General features: G+C 37.0%; 3 non-coding genes across 3 annotated transcripts; all 3 read right to left on the bottom strand.

The window, feature by feature from the left end:
• Positions 1 to 7,013: 7,013 nt before the first annotated feature.
• TRNAF-GAA (transfer RNA phenylalanine (anticodon GAA)) lies at positions 7,014 to 7,086 on the bottom strand. Its single transcript has one exon. It is a non-coding gene; the product is annotated as a tRNA-Phe (tRNA).
• An 873-nt stretch (positions 7,087 to 7,959) lies between these two features.
• On the bottom strand, positions 7,960 to 8,042 carry TRNAL-CAG (transfer RNA leucine (anticodon CAG)). The gene has a single exon. It is a non-coding gene; the product is annotated as a tRNA-Leu (tRNA).
• Positions 8,043 to 18,718: 10,676 nt separating this feature from the next.
• TRNAF-GAA (transfer RNA phenylalanine (anticodon GAA)) lies at positions 18,719 to 18,791 on the bottom strand. Its single transcript has one exon. It is a non-coding gene; the product is annotated as a tRNA-Phe (tRNA).
• Between the last annotated feature and the right edge of the window lie 508 nt (positions 18,792 to 19,299).

Here is a 19,299-nt window from a genome sequence, read left to right as displayed (position 1 = left end):
TTCAATATGCAATTGGAACTTAACTCCTTCCATGCTAGTCAGCAGAAATGTTACCATTCCTTGTGATTAAAAACTTGTCACACCACCCCAAAAAAGTCAATAAATAACATTTTTTATATGCGTACTTTTCGTCTGCATTAATTTTTAAACCTCCATTTATTTTGTTTGGATATTAGAAATGTTAGATTTCTCACAAATGCGGTGATGCACCACATTTCTTCAGAAACTACTGTTTGGCCACACAGCAGGGCTTTGAAAGGAAGAGCCCTATTTGGGTTTTGCAATGCAGATTTTGCAGGAATACCTTGCAGATGAAATTTGCAGAGTACCAAAACAGCAGAAAACCTCCCAAAGTGACCACATTTTAGAAATTATTTTGCACAATGAGTTAATCAACACCTACAATTACTATTGTCAGCCTATAGGTGTTTTCACTCTGAACCATCCAGCATTGCAAGTATGCCAGTTTAGTGCCCAGCTTTTGCTTGCAGAGACAAGCAACCCATACATTTTTAAGTGGGCTCTACTCACTGGAGCAATGTCAAATATGTAGATGCTTTGTCTCACCATTAAAGGAGAAACCTCCTATATTTCAAATTAAAGATAACAGACCTGTGTGGAGCTTGTGTTTTTTGCCTTTTTGACTTTGTCCACAGCATATTTTTTAAGGACATTTGTCTCAGTAATGCCTCAGTGTTTCAAAGTCAAACAAGCTGACTATAATCATTCAGCTAGTGTCTGATAAGTGCTGTCTGTTTCAGCTATCAGGTTACCTTTTAATCCTCTTACAGCTAAGTCAATCTGAAATAAAACAAAATAGAGGAAAAATTGCTTAAAAACATTCATGTGTTCAAAAGGAAAAAGTTACCATTTCTCAAATTTTTAACATTTTGTTTTCTGTAGATAGTTAAGATTTTTAGGCCTTTTGATCATGATCAGTCCATGTGCTTTGTTTAATATCTCCTTAAAATGTAAACGGTGAAGAAAAAGCATTTTGCCGAAACCTGGGATTGGACCAGGGACCTGTAGATCTTCAGTCTAACGCTCTCCCAACTGAGCTATTTCTGCCATATCTATACATTTTCTGGGGGGTTTGACACTCTGCAAATGTCAAGTGTCACACCTGGAGGGATATATTATAATTTTTCATTTGACTGTTTTTTGAAGCATGATTTCTATTTGAAACGCCTTCCATTTTGCTGTACATATTTAATAACATTCATTAACTATTTGTGAATGAGTAGAAAAAGACAGCAATTTTGCCATTGAATTTTTACATTTTTAGTTTGTCTCCATGCACCAGTATAATTCTGACCCTGTGCTTCTAGATTAGGTCATGGTCGCACATAAAACACAATTTGCATGCATAATGTTACATCAAGTTTTATTTTTTATGAGATGCAAACAATTGGAGCAAAAAAGAGACAACAATTTAGAGAAAATATTTTATTGATTGTTAAAAGTGAGACCATTTGTCCCAAAATGTGCTGAAACATGTCAGAATGACATGGGCATTTCACATTTTTTAAACTATGATTACCTACTTGTTAAGTTTTTGTTTATTAAGTATCGTTATGGTCTATTGATGTATGAGGTGAAAACTATGAAAGTAGACTTACCAGCAAATCCGTTTCTAGATATATTTCATGACAGCACTGTAGAAGGTTGATTCCCTACCCTAATAGGGACAGAGAACACAAAGAGGTGAAATAGTCCCTCCTCATTGACTGTCCAAAGGATTTTTCTAGTGCCAAAAGAACAGACATATGCACAAAAAATCTGTTTGATGTTCCTAGAGTTCTTTTTTGAGAGGACAAATTCATATTCACTCCATAGACTCTCAGGAAATTTTTCAAAACCACATTACTAAGTTTTGTTTGACCTCATCTAATCAATAAATGAAGATAAAGTTTCTTGAAATTAAATGTTGATGTCAGAAGTGGGATTTGAAACCACGCCTGCGACCCACTTCTTTGAACCCACGCCTCTCCAGGGAGACTGCGACCTGAACGCAGCGCCTTAGACCGCTCGGCCATCCTGACTTCGATATGCAATTGGAACTTAACTCCTTCCATGCTAGTCAGCAGAAATGTTACCATTCCTTGTGATTACAAACTTGTCACACCACCCCAAAAAAGTCAATAAATAACATTTTTTATATGCGTACTTTTCGTCTGCATTAATTTTTAAACCTCCATTTATTTTGTTTGGATATTAGAAATGTTAGATTTCTCACAAATGCGGTGATGCACCACATTTCTTCAGAAACTACTGTTTGGCCACACAGCAGGGCTTTGAAAGGAAGAGCCCTATTTGGGTTTTGCAATGCAGATTTTGCAGGAATACCTTGCAGATGAAATTTGCAGAGTACCAAAACAGCAGAAAACCTCCCAAAGTGACCACATTTTAGAAATTATTTTGCACAATGAGTTAATCAACACCTGCAATTACTATTGTCAGCCTATAGGTGTTTTCACTCTGAACCATCCAGCATTGCAAGTATGCCAGTTTAGTGCCCAGCTTTTGCTTGCAGAGACAAGCAACCCATACATTTTTAAGTGGGCTCTACTCACTGGAGCAATGTCAAATATGTAGATGCTTTGTCTCACCATTAAAGTAGAAACCTCCTATATTTCAAATTAAAGATGACGGACCTGTGTGGAGCTTGTGGTTTTTGCCTTTTTGACTTTGTCCACAGCATATTTTTTAAGGACATTTGTCTCAGTAATGCCTCAGTGTTTCAAAGTCAAACAAGCTGACTATAATCATTCAGCTAGTGTCTGATAAGTGCTGTCTGTTTCAGCTATCAGGTTACCTTTTAATCCTCTTACAGCTAAGTCAATCTGAAATAAAACAAAATAGAGGAAAAATTACTAAAAAACATTCATGTGTTCAAAAGGAAAAAGTTACCGTTTCTCAAATTTTTAACATTTTGTTTTCTGTAGATAGTTAAGATTTTTAGGCCTTTTGATCATGATCAGTCCATGTGCTTTGTGTAATATCTCCTTAAAATGTAAACGGTGAAGAAAAAGCATTTTGCCGAAACCCGGGATTGGACCAGGGACCTTTAGATCTTCAGTCTAACGCTCTCCCAACTGAGGTATTTCTGCCATATCTATACATTTTCTGAGGGGTTTGACACTCTGCAAATGTCAAGTGTCACACCTGGAGGGATATATTATAATTTTTCATTTTACTGTTTTTTGAAGCATGATTTCTATTTGAAACGCCTTCCAATTTGCTGTACATATTTAATAACATTCATTAACTATTTGTGAATGAGTAGAAAAAGACAGCAATTTTGCCATTGAATTTTTACATTTTCAGTTTGTCTCCATGCACCAGTATAATTCTGACCCTGTGCTTCTAGAATAGGTCATGGTCGCACATAAAACACAATTTGCATGCATAATGTTACATCAAGTTTTATTTTTTATGAGATGCAAACAATTGGAGCAAAAAAGAGACAAAAATTTAGAGAAAATATTTTATTGATTGTTAAAAGTGAGACCATTTGTCCCAAAATGTGCTGAAACATGTCAGAATGACATGGGCATTTCACATTTTTTAAACTATGATTACCTACTTGTTAAGTTTTTGTTTATTAAGTATCGTTATGGTCTATTGATGTATGAGGTGAAAACTATGAAAGTAGACGTCCCAGCAAATCCGTTTCTAGATATATTTCATGACAGCACTGTAGAAGGTTGATTCCCTACCCTAATAGGGACAGAGAACACAAAGAGGTGAAATAGTCCCTCCTCATTGACTGTCCAAAGGATTTTTCTAGTGCCAAAAGAACAACAGACATATGCACAAAAAATCTGTTTGATGTTCCTAGAGTTCTTTTTTGAGAGGACAAATTCAGATTCACTCCAAAGACTCTCAGGAAATTTTTCAAAACCACATTACTAAGTTTTGTTTGACCTCATCTAATCAATGAAGATAAAGTTTCTTGAAATTAAATGTTGATGTCAGAAGTGGGATTTGAAGCCAGCGCAGCGCCTTAGACCGCTCGGCCATCCTGACTTCGATATGCAATTGGAACTTAACTCCTTCCATGCTAGTCAGCAGAAATGTTACCATTCCTTGTGATTAAAAACTTGTCACACCACCCCAAAAAAGTCAATAAATAACATTTTTTATATGCGTACTTTTCGTCTGCATTAATTTTTAAACCTCCATTTATTTTGTTTGGATATTAGAAATGTTAGATTTCTCACAAATGCGGTGATGCACCACATTTCTTCAGAAACTACTGTTTGGCCACACAGCAGGGCTTTGAAAGGAAGAGCCCTATTTGGGTTTTGCAATGCTGATTTTGCAGGAATACCTTGCAGATGAAATTTGCAGAGTACCAAAACAGCAGAAAACCTCCCAAAGTGACCACATTTTAGAAATTATTTTGCACAATGAGTTAATCAACACCTGCAATTACTATTGTCAGCCTATAGGTGTTTTCACTCTGAACCATCCAGCATTGCAAGTATGCCAGTTTAGTGCCCAGCTTTTGCTTGCAGAGACAAGCAACCCATACATTTTTAAGTGGGCTCTACTCACTGGAGCAATGTCAAATATGTAGATGCTTTGTCTCACCATTAAAGTAGAAACCTCCTATATTTCAAATTAAAGATGACGGACCTGTGTGGAGCTTGTGTTTTTTGCCTTTTTGACTTTGTCCACAGCATATTTTTTAAGGACATTTGTCTCAGTAATGCCTCAGTGTTTCAAAGTCAAACAAGCTGACTATAATCATTCAGCTAGTGTCTGATAAGTGCTGTCTGTTTCAGCTATCAGGTTACCTTTTAATCCTCTTACAGCTAAGTCAATCTGAAATAAAACAAAATAGAGGAAAAATTACTAAAAAACATTCATGTGTTCAAAAGGAAAAAGTTACCGTTTCTCAAATTTTTAACATTTTGTTTTCTGTAGATAGTTAAGATTTTTAGGCCATTTGATCATGATCAGTCCATGTGCTTTGTTTAATATCTCCTTAAAATGTAAACGGTGAAGAAAAAGCATTTTGCCGAAACCCGGGATTGGACCAGGGACCTTTAGATCTTCAGTCTAACGCTCTCCCAACAGCTATTTCAGCCATATCTATACATTTTCTGGGGGTTTTGACACTCTGCAAATGTCAAGTGTCACACCTAGAGGGATATATTATAATTTTTCATTTGACTGTTTTTTGAAGCATGATTTCTATTTGAAACGCCTTCCATTTTGCTGTACATATTTAATAACATTCATTAACTATTTGTGAATGAGTAGAAAAAGACAGCAATTTTGCCATTGAATTTTTACATTTTCAGTTTGTCTCCATGCACCAGTATAATTCTGACCCTGTGCTTCTAGAATAGGTCATGGTCGCACATAAAACACAATTTGCATGCATAATGTTACATCAAGTTTTATTTTTTATGAGATGCAAACAATTGGAGCAAAAAAGAGACAACAATTTAGAGAAAATATTTTATTGATTGTTAAAAGTGAGACCATTTGTCCCAAAATGTGCTGAAACATGTCAGAATGACATGGGCATTTCACATTTTTTAAACTATGATTACCTACTTGTTAAGTTTTTGTTTATTAAGTATCGTTATGGTCTATTGATGTATGAGGTGAAAACTATGAAAGTAGACTTACCAGCAAATCCGTTTCTAGATATATTTCATGACAGCACTGTAGAAGGTTGATTCCCTACCCTAATAGGGACAGAGAACACAAAGAGGTGAAATAGTCCCTCCTCATTGACTGTCCAAAGGATTTTTCTAGTGCCAAAAGAACAGACGTATGCACAAAAAATCTGTTTCATGTTCCTAGAGTTCTTTTTTGAGAGGACAAATTCAGATTCACCCCATAGACTCTCAGGAAATTTTTCAAAACCACATTACTAAGTTTTGTTTGACCTCATCTAATCAATAAATGAAGATAAAGTTTCTTGAAATTAAATGTTGATGTCAGAAGTGGGAGACTGCGACATGAACGCAGCACCTTAGACCACTCGGCCATCCTGACTTCACTATGCAATTGGAACTTAACTCCTTCCATGCTAGTCAGCAGAAATGTTACCATCCCTTGTGATTACAAACTTGTCACACCACCCCAAAAAAGTCAATAAATAACATTTTTTATATGCGTACTTTTCGTCTGCATTAATTTTTAAACCTCCATTTATTTTGTTTGGATATTAGAAATGTTAGATTTCTCACAAATGCGGTGATGCACCACATTTCTTCAGAAACTACTGTTTGGCCACACAGCAGGGCTTTGAAAGGAAGAGCCCTATTTGGGTTTTGCAATGCAGATTTTGCAGGAATACCTTGCAGATGAAATTTGCAGAGTACCAAAACAGCAGAAAACCTCCCAAGGTGACCACATTTTAGAAATTATTTTGCACAATGAGTTAATCAACACCTGCAATTTCTATTGTCAGCCTATAGGTGTTTTCACTCTGAACCATCCAGCCTTGCAAGTATGCCAGTTTAGTGCCCAGCTTTTGCTTGCAGAGACAAGCAACCCATACATTTTTAAGTGGGCTCTACTCACTGGAGCAATGTCAAATATGTAGATGCTTTGTCTCACCATTAAAGTAGAAACCTCCTATATTTCAAATTAAAGATGACGGACCTGTGTGGAGCTTGTGATTTTTGCCTTTTTGACTTTGTCCACAGCATATTTTTTAAGGACATTTGTCTCAGTAATGCCTCAGTGTTTCAAAGTCTAACAAGCTGACTATAATCATTCAGCTAGTGTCTGATAAGTGCTGTCTGTTTCAGCTATCAGGTTACCTTTTAATCCTCTTACAGCTAAGTCAATCTGAAATAAAACAAAATAGAGGAAAAATTGCTAAAAAACATTCATGTGTTCAAAAGGAAAAAGTTACCATTTCTCAAATTTTTAACATTTTGTTTTCTGTAGATAGTTAAGATTTTTAGGCCTTTTGATCATGATCAGTCCATGTGCTTTGTTTAATATCTCCTTAAAATGTAAACGGTGAAGAAAAAGCATTTTGCCGAAACCTGGGATTGGACCAGGGACCTTTAGATCTTCAGTCTAACGCTCTCCCAACTGAGCTATTTCGGCCATATCTATACATTTTCTGGGGGGTTTGACACTCTGCAAATGTCAAGTGTCACACCTGGAGGGATATATTATAATTTTTCATTTGACTGTTTTTTGAAGCATGATTTCTATTTGAAACGCCTTCCATTTTGCTGTACATATTTAATAACATTCATTAACTATTTGTGAATGAGTAGAAAAAGACAGCAATTTTGCCATTGAATTTTTACATTTTCAGTTTGTCTCCATGCACCAGTATAATTCTGACAATGTGCTTCTAGAATAGGACATGGTCGCACATAAAACACAATTTGCATGCATAATGTTACATCAAGTTTTATTTTTTTATGAGATGCAAACAATTGGAGCAAAAAAGAGACAAAAATTTAGAGAAAATATTTTATTGATTGTTAATGTTAAAAGTGAGACCATTTGTCCCAAAATGTGCTGAAACATGTCAGAAGGACATGGGCTTTTCACATTTTTTAAACTATGATTACCTACTTGTTAAGTTTTTGTTTATTAAGTATCGTTATGGTCTATTGATGTATGAGGTGAAAACTATGAAAGTAGACTTACCAGCAAATCCGTTTCTAGATATATTTCATGACAGCACTGTAGAAGGTTGATTCCCTACCCTAATAGGGACAGAGAACACAAAGAGGTGAAATAGTCCCTCCTCATTGACTGTCCAAAGGATTTTTCTAGTGCCAAAAGAACAACAGACATATGCACAAAAAATCTGTTTGATGTTACTAGAGTTCTTTTTTGAGAGGACAAATTCAGATTCACTCCAAAGACTCTCAGGAAATTTTTCAAAACCACATTACTAAGTTTTGTTTGACCTCATCTAATCAATAAATGAAGATAAAGTTTCTTGAAATTAAATGTTGATGTCAGAAGTGGGATTTGAACCCACGCCTCCAGGGGAGACTGCGACCTGAACACAGCGCCTTAGACCGCTCGGCCATCCTGACTTCGAAATGCAATTGGAACTTAACTCCTTCCATGCTAGTCAGCAGAAATGTTACCATTCCTTGTGATTAAAAACTTGTCACACCACCCCAAAAAAGTCAATAAATAACATTTTTTATATGCGTACTTTTCGTCTGCATTAATTTTTAAACCTCCATTTATTTTGTTTGGATATTAGAAATGTTAGATTTCTCACAAATGCGGTGATGCACCACATTTCTTCAGAAACTACTGTTTGGCCACACAGCAGGGCTTTGAAAGGAAGAGCCCTATTTGGGTTTTGCAATGCAGATTTTGCAGGAATACCTTGCAGATGAAATTTGCAGAGTACCAAAACAGCAGAAAACCTCCCAAAGTGACCACATTTTAGAAATTATTTTGCACAATGAGTTAATCAACACCTGCAATTACTATTGTCAGCCTATAGGTGTTTTCACTCTGAACCATCCAGCATTGCAAGTATGCCAGTTTAGTGCCCAGCTTTTGCTTGCAGAGACAAGCAACCCATACATTTTTAAGTGGGCTCTACTCACTAGAGCAATGTCAAATATGTAGATGCTTTGTCTCTCCATTAAAGTAGAAACCTCCTATATTTCAAATTAAAGATGACGGACCTGTGTGGAGCTTGTGTTTTTTGCCTTTTTGACTTTGTCCACAGCATATTTTTTCAGGACATTTGTCTCAGTAATGCCTCAGTGTTTCAAAGTCAAACAAGCTGACTATAATCATTCAGCTAGTGTCTGATAAGTGCTGTCTATTTCAGCTATCAGGTTACCTTTTAATCCTCTTACAGCTAAGTCAATCTGAAATAAAACAAAATAGAGGAAAAATTGCTAAAAAAACATTCATGTGTTCAAAAGGAAAAAGTTACCATTTCTCAAATTTTTAACATTTTGTTTTCTGTAGATAGTTAAGATTTTTAGGCCTTTTGATCATGATCAGTCCATGTGCTTTGTTTAATATCTCCTTAAAATGTAAACGGTGAAGAAAAAGCATTTTGCCGAAACCTGGGATTGGACCAGGGACCTTTAGATATTCAGTCTAACGCTCTCCCAACTGAGCTATTTCGGCCATGTCTATACATTTTCTGGGGGGTTTGACACTCTGCAAATGTCAAGTGTCACACCTGGAGGGATATATTATAATTTTTCATTTGACTGTTTTTTGAAGCATGATTTCTATTTGAAACGCCTTCCATTTTGCTGTACATATTTAATAACATTCATTAACTATTTGTGAATGAGTAGAAAAAGACAGCAATTTTGCCATTGAATTTTTACATTTTCAGTTTGTCTCCATGCACCAGTATAATTCTGACCCTGTGCTTCTAGAATAGGTCATGGTCGCACATAAAACACAATTTGCATGCATAATGTTACATCAAGTTTTATTTTTTATGAGATGCAAACAATTGGAGCAAAAAAGAGACAAAAATTTAGAGAAAATATTTTATTGATTGTTAATGTTAAAAGTGAGACCATTTGTCCCAAAATGTGCTGAAACATGTCAGAAGGACATGGGCTTTTCACATTTTTTAAACTATGATTACCTACTTGTTAAGTTTTTGTTTATTAAGTATCGTTATGGTCTATTGATGTATGAGGTGAAAACTATGAAAGTAGACTTACCAGCAAATCCGTTTCTAGATATATTTCATGACAGCACTGTAGAAGGTTGATTCCCTACCCTAATAGGGACAGAGAACACAAAGAGGTGAAATAGTCCCTCCTCATTGACTGTCCAAAGGATTTTTCTAGTGCCAAAAGAACAACAGACATATGCACAAAAAATCTGTTTGATGTTCCTAGAGTTCTTTTTTGAGAGGACAAATTCAGATTCACTCCAAAGACTCTCAGGAAATTTTTCAAAACCACATTACTAAGTTTTGTTTGACCTCATCTAATCAATAAATGAAGATAAAGTTTCTTGAAATTAAATGTTGATGTCAGAAGTGGGATTTGAACCCACACCTCCAGGGGAAACTGCGACCTGAACGCAGCGCCTTAGACCGCTCGCCCATCCTGACTTCGATATGCAATTGGAACTTAACTCCTTCCATGCTAGTCAGCAGAAATGTTACCATTCCTTGTGATTAAAAACTTGTCACACCACCCCAAAAAAGTCAATAAATAACATTTTTTATATGCGTACTTTTCGTCTGCATTAATTTTTAAACCTCCATTTATTTTGTTTGGATATTAGAAATGTTAGATTTCTCACAAATGCGGTGATGCACCACATTTCTTCAGAAACTACTGTTTGGCCACACAGCAGGGCTTTGAAAGGAAGAGCCCTATTTGGGTTTTGCAATGCAGATTTTGCAGGAATACCTTGCAGATGAAATTTGCAGAGTACCAAAACAGCAGAAAACCTCCCAAAGTGACCACATTTTAGAAATTATTTTGCACAATGAGTTAATCAACACCTGCAATTACTATTGTCAGCCTATAGGTGTTTTCACTCTGAACCATCCAGCATTGCAAGTATGCCAGTTTAGTGCCCAGCTTTTGCTTGCAGAGACAAGCAACCCATACATTTTTAAGTGGGCTCTACTCACTGGAGCAATGTCAAATATGTAGATGCTTTGTCTCTCCATTAAAGTAGAAACCTCCTATATTTCAAATTAAAGATGACGGACCTGTGTGGAGCTTGTGTTTTTTGCCTTTTTGACTTTGTCCACAGCATATTTTTTAAGGACATTTGTCTCAGTAATGCCTCAGTGTTTCAAAGTCAAACAAGCTGACTATAATCATTCAGCTAGTGTCTGATAAGTGCTGTCTGTTTCAGCTATCAGGTTACCTTTTAATCCTCTTACAGCTAAGTCAATCTGAAATAAAACAAAATAGAGGAAAAATTACTAAAAAACATTCATGTGTTCAAAAGGAAAAAGTTACCATTTCTCAAATTTTTAACATTTTGTTTTCTGTAGATAGTTAAGATTTTTAGGCCTTTTGATCATGATCAGTCCATGTGCTTTGTTTAATATCTCCTTAAAATGGAAACGGTGAAGAAAAAGCATTTTGCCGAAACCCGGGATTGGACCAGGGACCTTTAGATCTTCAGTCTAACGCTCTCCCAACTGAGATATTTCGGCCATATCTATACATTTTCTGGGGGGTTTGACACTCTGCAAATGTCAAGTGTCACACCTGGAGGGATATATTATAATTTTTCATTTGACTGTTTTTTGAAGCATGATTTCTATTTGAAACGCCATCCATTTTGCTGTACATATTTAATAACATTCATTAACTATTTGTGAATGAGTAGAAAAAGACAGCAATTTTGCCATTGAATTTTTACATTTTCAGTTTGTCTCCATGCACCAGTATAATTCTGACCCTGTGCTTCTAGAATAGGTCATGGTCGCACATAAAACACAATTTGCATGCATAATGTTACATCAAGTTTTATTTTTTATGAGATGCAAACAATTGGAGCAAAAAAGAGACAAAAATTTAGAGAAAATATTTTATTGATTGTTAAAAGTGAGACCATTTGTCCCAAAATGTGCTGAAACATGTCAGAATGACATGGGCATTTCACATTTTTTAAACTATGATTACCTACTTGTTAAGTTTTTGTTTATTAAGTATCGTTATGGTCTATTGATGTATGAGGTGAAAACTATGAAAGTAGACTTACCAGCAAATCCGTTTCTAGATATATTTCATGACAGCACTGTAGAAGGTTGATTCCCTACCCTAATTGGGACAGAGAACACAAAGAGGTGAAATAGTCCCTCCTCATTGACTGTCCAAAGGATTTTTCTAGTGCCAAAAGAACAACAGACATATGCACAAAAAATCTGTTTGATGTTCCTAGAGTTCTTTTTTGAGAGGACAAATTCAGTTTCACTCCAAAGACTCTCAGGAAATTTTTCAAAACCACATTACTAAGTTTTGTTTGACCTCATCTAATCAATAAATGAAGATAAAGTTTCTTGAAATTAAAAGTTGATGTCAGGAGTGGGATTTGATCCCACGCCTCCAGGGGCGACTGCGACCTGAACGCAGAGCCTTAGACCGCTTCGGCCATCCTGACTTCAATATGCAATTGGAACTTAACTCCTTCCATGCTAGTCAGCAGAAATGTTACCATTTCTTGTGATTAAAAATTTGTCACACCACCCCAAAAAAGTCAATAAATAACATTTTTTATATGCGTACTTTTCGTCTGCATTAATTTTTAAACCTCCATTTATTTTGTTTGCATATTAGAAATGTTAGATTTCTCACAAATGCTGTGATGCACCACATTTCTTCAGAAACTACTGTTTGGCCACACAGCAGGGCTTTGAAAGGAAGAGCCCTATTTGGGTTTTGCAATGCAGATTTTGCAGGAATACCTTGCAGATGAAATTTGCAGAGTACCAAAACAGCAGAAAACCTCCCAAAGTGACCACATTTTAGAAATTATTTTGCACAATGAGATAATCAACACCTGCAATTACTATTGTCAGCCTATAGGTGTTTTCACTCTGAACCATCCAGCATTGCAAGTATGCCAGTTTAGTGCCCAGCTGTTGCTTGCAGAGACAAGCAACCCATACATTTTTAAGTGGGCTCTACTCACTGGAGCAATGTCAAATATGTAGATGCTTTGTCTCACCATTAAAGTAGAAACCTCCTATATTTCAAATTAAAGATGACGGACCTGTGTGGAGCTTGTGTTTTTTGCCTTTAGGCCCTTTTACATTTAGCGATGTACCAGCGATCCGACCAGCAATCCGACCCGGCCAGGATCGCTGGTGCATCGCTAAATGATCGCTAGTGAGCTTTCATACAGAAAGATCTCACAGCTATGCAGCAGCGACGCAGCGCACGATACTTACCATTCACACACAGCGATCCTGCCGTCCTCCCGCCAGCCTCCACGCGTCACTCATCGTCACAGCAGGAAGTCTCAGCAGGAAGCGCCTGACGAGAAATGGAGCCGGACAATCTAGCGCGATCAGCGATGGACAGCGGGGGAGCCGGTCGTTGGTAAGTATCACACATAGCGATATCGCTAGCAATATCGCTATAACGTCACAAAACCAGTGACGTTTTAGCGATATTGCTAGCGATATTGCTTAGTGTAAAACCCCCTTTTGTCCCCAGCATATTTTTTAAGGACATTTGTCTCAGTAATGCCTCAGTGTTTCAAAGTCAAACAAGCTGACTATAATCATTCAGCTAGTGTCTGATAAGTGCTGTCTGTTTCAGCTATCAGGTTACCTTTTAATCCTCTTACTGCTAAGTCAATCTGAAATAAAACAAAATAGAGGAAAAATTACTAAAAAACATTCATGTGTTCAAAAGGAAAAAGTTACCGTTTCTCAAATTTTTAACATTTTGTTTTCTGTAGATAGTTAAGATTTTTAGGCCTTTTGATCATGATCAGTCCATGTGCTTTGTTTAATATCTCCTTAAAATGTAAACGGTGAAGAAAAAGCATTTTGCCGAAACCCGGGATTGGACCAGGGACTTTTAAATCTTCAGTCTAACGCTCTCCCAACTGAGCTATTTTGACCATATCTATACATTTTCTGGGGGGTTTGACACTCTGCAAATGTCAAGTGTCACACCTGGAGGGATATATTATAATTTTTCATTTGACTGTTTCTTGAAGCATGATTTCTATTTGAAACGCCTTCCATTTTGCTGTGCATATTTAATAACATTCATTAACTATTTGTGAATGAGTAGAAAAAGACAGCAATTTTGCCATTGAATTTTTACATTTTCAGTTTGTCTCCATGCACCAGTATAATTCTGACCCTGTGCTTCTAGGATAGGTCATGGTCGCATATAAAACACAATTTGCATGCATAATGTTACATCAAGTTTTATTTTTTATGAGATGCAAACAATTGGAGCAAAAAAGAGACAAAAATTTAGAGAAAATATTTTATTGATTGTTAATGTTAAAAGTGAGACCATTTGTCCCAAAATGTCCTGAAACATGTCAGAATGACATGGGCATTTCACATTTTTTAAACTATGATTACCTACTTGTTAAGTTTTTGTTTATTAAGTATCGTTATGGTCTATTGATGTATGAGGTGAAAACTATGAAAGTAGACTTACCAGCAAATCCGTTTCTAGATATATTTCATGACAGCACTGTAGAAGGTTGATTCCCTACCCTAATAGGGACAGAGATCACAAAGAGGTGAAATAGTCCCTCCTCATTGACTGTCCAAAGGATTTTTCTAGTGCCAAAAGAACAACAGACATATGCACAAAAAATCTGTTTGATGTTCCTAGAGTTCTTTTTTGAGAGGACAAATTCAGATTCACTCCAAAGACTCTCAGGAAATTTTTCAAAACCACATTACTAAGTTTTGTTTGACCTCATCTAATCAATAAGTGAAGATAAAGTTTCTTGAAATGAAAAGTTGATGTCAGAAGTGCGTTCAGGGGAGACTGTCACCTGAACGCATCGCCTTAGACCACTCGGCCATCCTGACTTCGATATGCAATTGGAACTTAACTCCTTCCATGCTAGTCAGCAGAAATGTTACCATTTCTTGTGATTAAAAACTTGTCACACCACCCTAAAAAAGTCAATAAATAACATTTTTAATATGCGTACTTTTCGTCTGCATTAATTTTTAAACCTCCATTTATTTTGTTTGGATATTAGAAATGTTAGATTTCTCACAAATGTGGTGATGCACCACGTTTCTTCAGAAACTACTGTTTGGCCACACAGCAGGACTTTGAAAGGAAGAGCCCTATTTGGGTTTTGCAATGCAGATTTTGCAGGAATACTTTGCAGATGAAATTTGCAGAGTACCAAAACAGCAGAAAACCTCCCAAAGTGACCACATTTTAGAAATTATTTTGCACAAAGAGTTAATCAACACCTGCAATTACTATTGTCAGCCTATAGGTGTTTTCACTCTGAACCATCCAGCATTGCAAGTATGCCAGTTTAGTGCCCAGCTTTTGCTTGCAGAGACAAGCAACCCATACATTTTTAAGTGGGCTCTAATCACTGGAGCAATGTCAAATATGTAGATGCTTTGTCTTACCATTAAAGTAGAAACCTCCTATATTTCAAATTAAAGATGACGGACCTGTGTGGAGCTTGTGTTTTTTGCTTTTTTGAATTTGTCCCCAGCATATTTTTTAAGGACATTTGTCTCAGTAAGGCCGGTTTCACATTAGCGCATTTTCAGCGCGCGCACGGCCGGGGGTAGCTCCGCCCCCGATCCGGCTCTCTGCCCGGCGTGCCCGCCCCTTGCTTGTAGCGCCGCCTACTAGCGGACAGCGGCGCCTGCGATCGGCGCACCCTATCTTTAGCATAGGGTGCGCAGATCGTGCGCAGGCCGTGCGCTAGTTGCGCTTTGACCTGTGCTGCGCACTTTTGACGGTGCGCCATGCGCGCCAAAATCAAACTTTTCGGATTTTGGCGTGCACGGCGCACCGTCAAAAGTGCGCAGCACAGGTCAAAGCGCAACTAGCGCACGGCCTGTGCATGATCTGCGCACCCTATGCTAAAGATAGGGTGCGCCGATCGCAGGCGCCGCTGTCCGCTAGTAGGCGGTGCTACAAGCAAGGGGCGGGCACGCCGGGCAGAGAGCCGGATCGGGGGCGGAGCTACCCCCGGCCGTGCGCGCGCTGAAAATGCGCTAATGTGAAACCGGCCTAATGCCTCAGTGTTTCAAAGTCAAACAAGCTGACTATAATCATTCAGCTAGTGTCTGATAAGTGCTGTCTGTTTCAGCTATCAGGTTACCTTTTAATCCTCTTACAGCTAAGTCAATCTGAAATAAAACAAAATAGAGGAAAAATTACTAAAAAACATTCATGTGTTCAAAAGGAAAAAGTTACTGTTTCTCAAATTTTTAACATTTTGTTTTCTGTAGATAGTTAAGATTTTTAGGCCTTTTACATTAGCTGTAAATAATCAGTCCATGTGCTTTGTTTAGTATCTCCTTAAAATGTAAACGGTGAAGAAAAAGCATTTTGCCGAAACCCAGGACCTTTAAGGGGGTTTTACACTAAGCAATATCGCTAGCAATATCGCTAAAACGTCACTGGTTTTGTGACGTTATAGCGATATTGCTAGTGATATCGCTATGTGTGATACTTACCTCCGACCGGCTCCCCCGCTGCTCATCGCTGATCGCGCGAGAATGTCCGGCTCCATTTCTCGTCGGGCGCTTCCTGCTGAGACTTCCTGCTGTGACGTCCAGCGACGCGTGGAGGCGGGCGGGAGGACGTCAGGATCGCTGTGTGTGAAAGGTGAGTATCGTGCGCTGCTGCATCGCTGTGAGGTCTTTCTGTATGAAAGCTCACTAGCGATCATTTAGCGATGCACCAGCGATCCTGACCGGGTCGGATCGCTGGTTGGATCACTGGTGCATCGCTAAATGTAAAAGGGCCTTTAGATCTTCAGTCTAACGCTCTCCCAACTGAGCTATTTCGGCCATATCTATACATTTTCTGGAGGGGTTGACACTCTGCAAATGTCAAGTGTCACACCTGGAGGGATATATTATAATTTTTCATTTGACTGTTTTTTGAAGCATGATTTCTATTTGAAACGCCTTCCATTTTGCTGTACATATTTAATAACATTCATTAACTATTTGTGAATGAGTAAAAAAAGACAGCAATTTTGCCATTGAATTTTTACATTTTCAGTTTGTCTCCATGCACCAGTATAATTCTGACCCTGTGCTTCTAGAATAGGTCATGGTCACACATAAAACACAATTTGCATGCATAAAGTGACATCAAGTTTTATTTTTTATGAGATGCAAACAATTGGAGCAAAAAAGAGACAAAAATTTAGAGAAAATATTTTATTGATTGTTAATGTTAAAAGTGATAACATTTGTCCCAAAATGTGGTGAAACATGTCAGAATGACATTCATTAACTATTTGTGAATGAGTAGAAAAACACAGCAATTTTGCCATTGAATTTTTACATTTTCAATTTGTCTCCATGCACCAGTATAATTCTGACCCTGTGCTTCTAGGATAGGTCATGGTCACACATAAAACACAATTTGCATGCATAATGTTACATCAAGTTTTGTTTTTTATGAGATGCAAACAATTGGAGCAAAAAAGAGACAAAAATTTAGAGAAAATATTTTATTGATTGTTAATGTTAAAAGTGAGACCATTTGTCCCAAAATGTGCTGAAAAATGTCAGAAGGACATGGGCATTTCACATTTTTTTAACTATGATTACCTACTTTTTAAGTTTTTGTTTATTAAGTATCGTTATGGTCTATTGATGTATGAGGTAAAAACTATGAAAGTAGACTTACCAGCAAATCCGATTCTAGATATATTTCATGACAGCACTGTAGAAGGTTGATTCCCTACCCTAATAGGGACAGAGAACACAAAGAGGTTAAATAGTCCCTCCTCATTGACTGTCCAAAGGATTTTTCTAGTGCCAAAAGAACAACAGACATATGCACAAAAAATCTGTTTGATGTTCCTAGAGTTCTTTTTTGAGGGGACAAATTCAGATTCACTCCAAAGACTCACAGGAAGAAATTTTTCAAAACCACATTACTAAGTTTTGTTTGACCTCATCTAATCAATAAATGAAGATAAAGTTTCTTGAAATGAAAAGTTGATGTCAGAAGTTGGATTTGAACACACACCTCCAGAGGAGACTGCGACCTGAATGCAGCGCCTTAGACCGCTCAGCCATCCTGACTTTGTGTTGCATTTGTAACTTAAATCCTTCCATGCCAGTCAGCAGAAATGTTACCATTTCTTGTGATTAAAAACTTGTCCCACCACCCCAAAAAAGTCAATAAATAACATTTTTAATATGCGTACTTTTCGTCTGCATTAATTTTTAAACCTCCATTTATTTTGTTTGGATATTAGAAATGTTAGATTTCTCACAAATGCGGTGATGCACCACATTTCTTCAGAAACTACTGTTTGGCCACACAGCAGGGCTTTGAAAGGAAGAGCCCTATTTGGGTTTTGCAATGCAGATTTTGCAGGAATACCTTGCAGATGAAATTTGCAGAGTACCAAAAAAGCAGAAATCCTCCCAAAGTGACCACAATTTAGAAATTATTTTGCACAATGAGTTAATCAACACCTGCAATTACTATTGTCAGCCTATAGGTGTTTTCACTCTGAACAATCCAGCATTGCAAGCATGCCAGTTTAGTGCCCAGCTTTTGCTTGCAGAGACAAGCAACCCATACATTTTTAAGTGGGCTCTACTCACTGGAGCAATGTCAAATATGTAGATGCTTTGTCTTACCATTAAAGTAGAAACCTCCTATATTTCAAATTAAAGATGATGGACCTGTGTGGAGCTTGTGTTTTTTGCCTTTTTTACTTTGTCCACAGCATATTTTTTAAGGACATTTGTCTCAGTAATGCCTCAATGTTTCAAAGTCAAACAAGCTGACTATAATCATTCAGCTAGTGTGATAAGTGCTGTCTGTTTCAGCTATCAGGTTACCTTTTAATCCTCTTACAGCTAAGTCAATCTGAAAAAAAACAAAATAGAGGAAAAATTACTAAAAAACATTCATGTGTTCAAAAGGAAAAAGTTACCGTTTCTCAAATTTTTAACATTTTGTTTTCTGTAGATAGTTAAGATTTTTAGGCCTTTTACATTAGCTGTAAATAATCAGTCCATGTGATTTGTTTAATATCTCCTTAAAATGGAAACGGTGAAGAAAAAGAATTTTGCCAAAACCCGGGATTGGACCAGGGGCCTTTAGATCTTCAGTCTAACGCTCTCCCAACTGAGCTATTTCGGCCGTATCTATACATTTTCTAGGGGGGTTGACACTCTGCAAATGTCAAGTGTCACACCTGGAGGGATATATTATAATTTTTCATTTGACTGTTTTTTGAAGCATGATTTCTATTTGAAACGCCTTCCATTTTGCTGTACATATTTAATAACATTCATTAACTATTTGTGAATGAGTAGAAAAAGACAGCAATTTTGCCATTGAATTTTTACATTTTCAGTTTGTCTCCATGCACCAGTATAATTCTGACCCTGTGCTTCTAGGATAGGTCATGGTCGCACATAAAACACAATTTGCATGCATAATGTTACATCAAGTTTTATTTTTTATGAGATGCAAACAATTGGAACAAAAAAGAGACAAAAATTTAGAGAAAATATTTTATTGATTGTTAATGTTAAAAGTGGTAACATTTGTCCCAAAATGTGCTGAAACATGTCAGAATGACATGCGCATTTCACACTTTTTAAACTATGATTACCTACTTTTTAAGTTTTTGTTTATTAAGTAT

Source organism: Dendrobates tinctorius, unplaced genomic scaffold, assembly GCF_039654945.1.
Source record: "Dendrobates tinctorius isolate UK_male_01 unplaced genomic scaffold, ASM3965494v1 ptg000350l, whole genome shotgun sequence".
NCBI lineage: Eukaryota > Metazoa > Chordata > Amphibia > Anura > Dendrobatidae > Dendrobates > Dendrobates tinctorius.
This window is presented reverse-complemented; position numbering and strand designations above follow the sequence as displayed.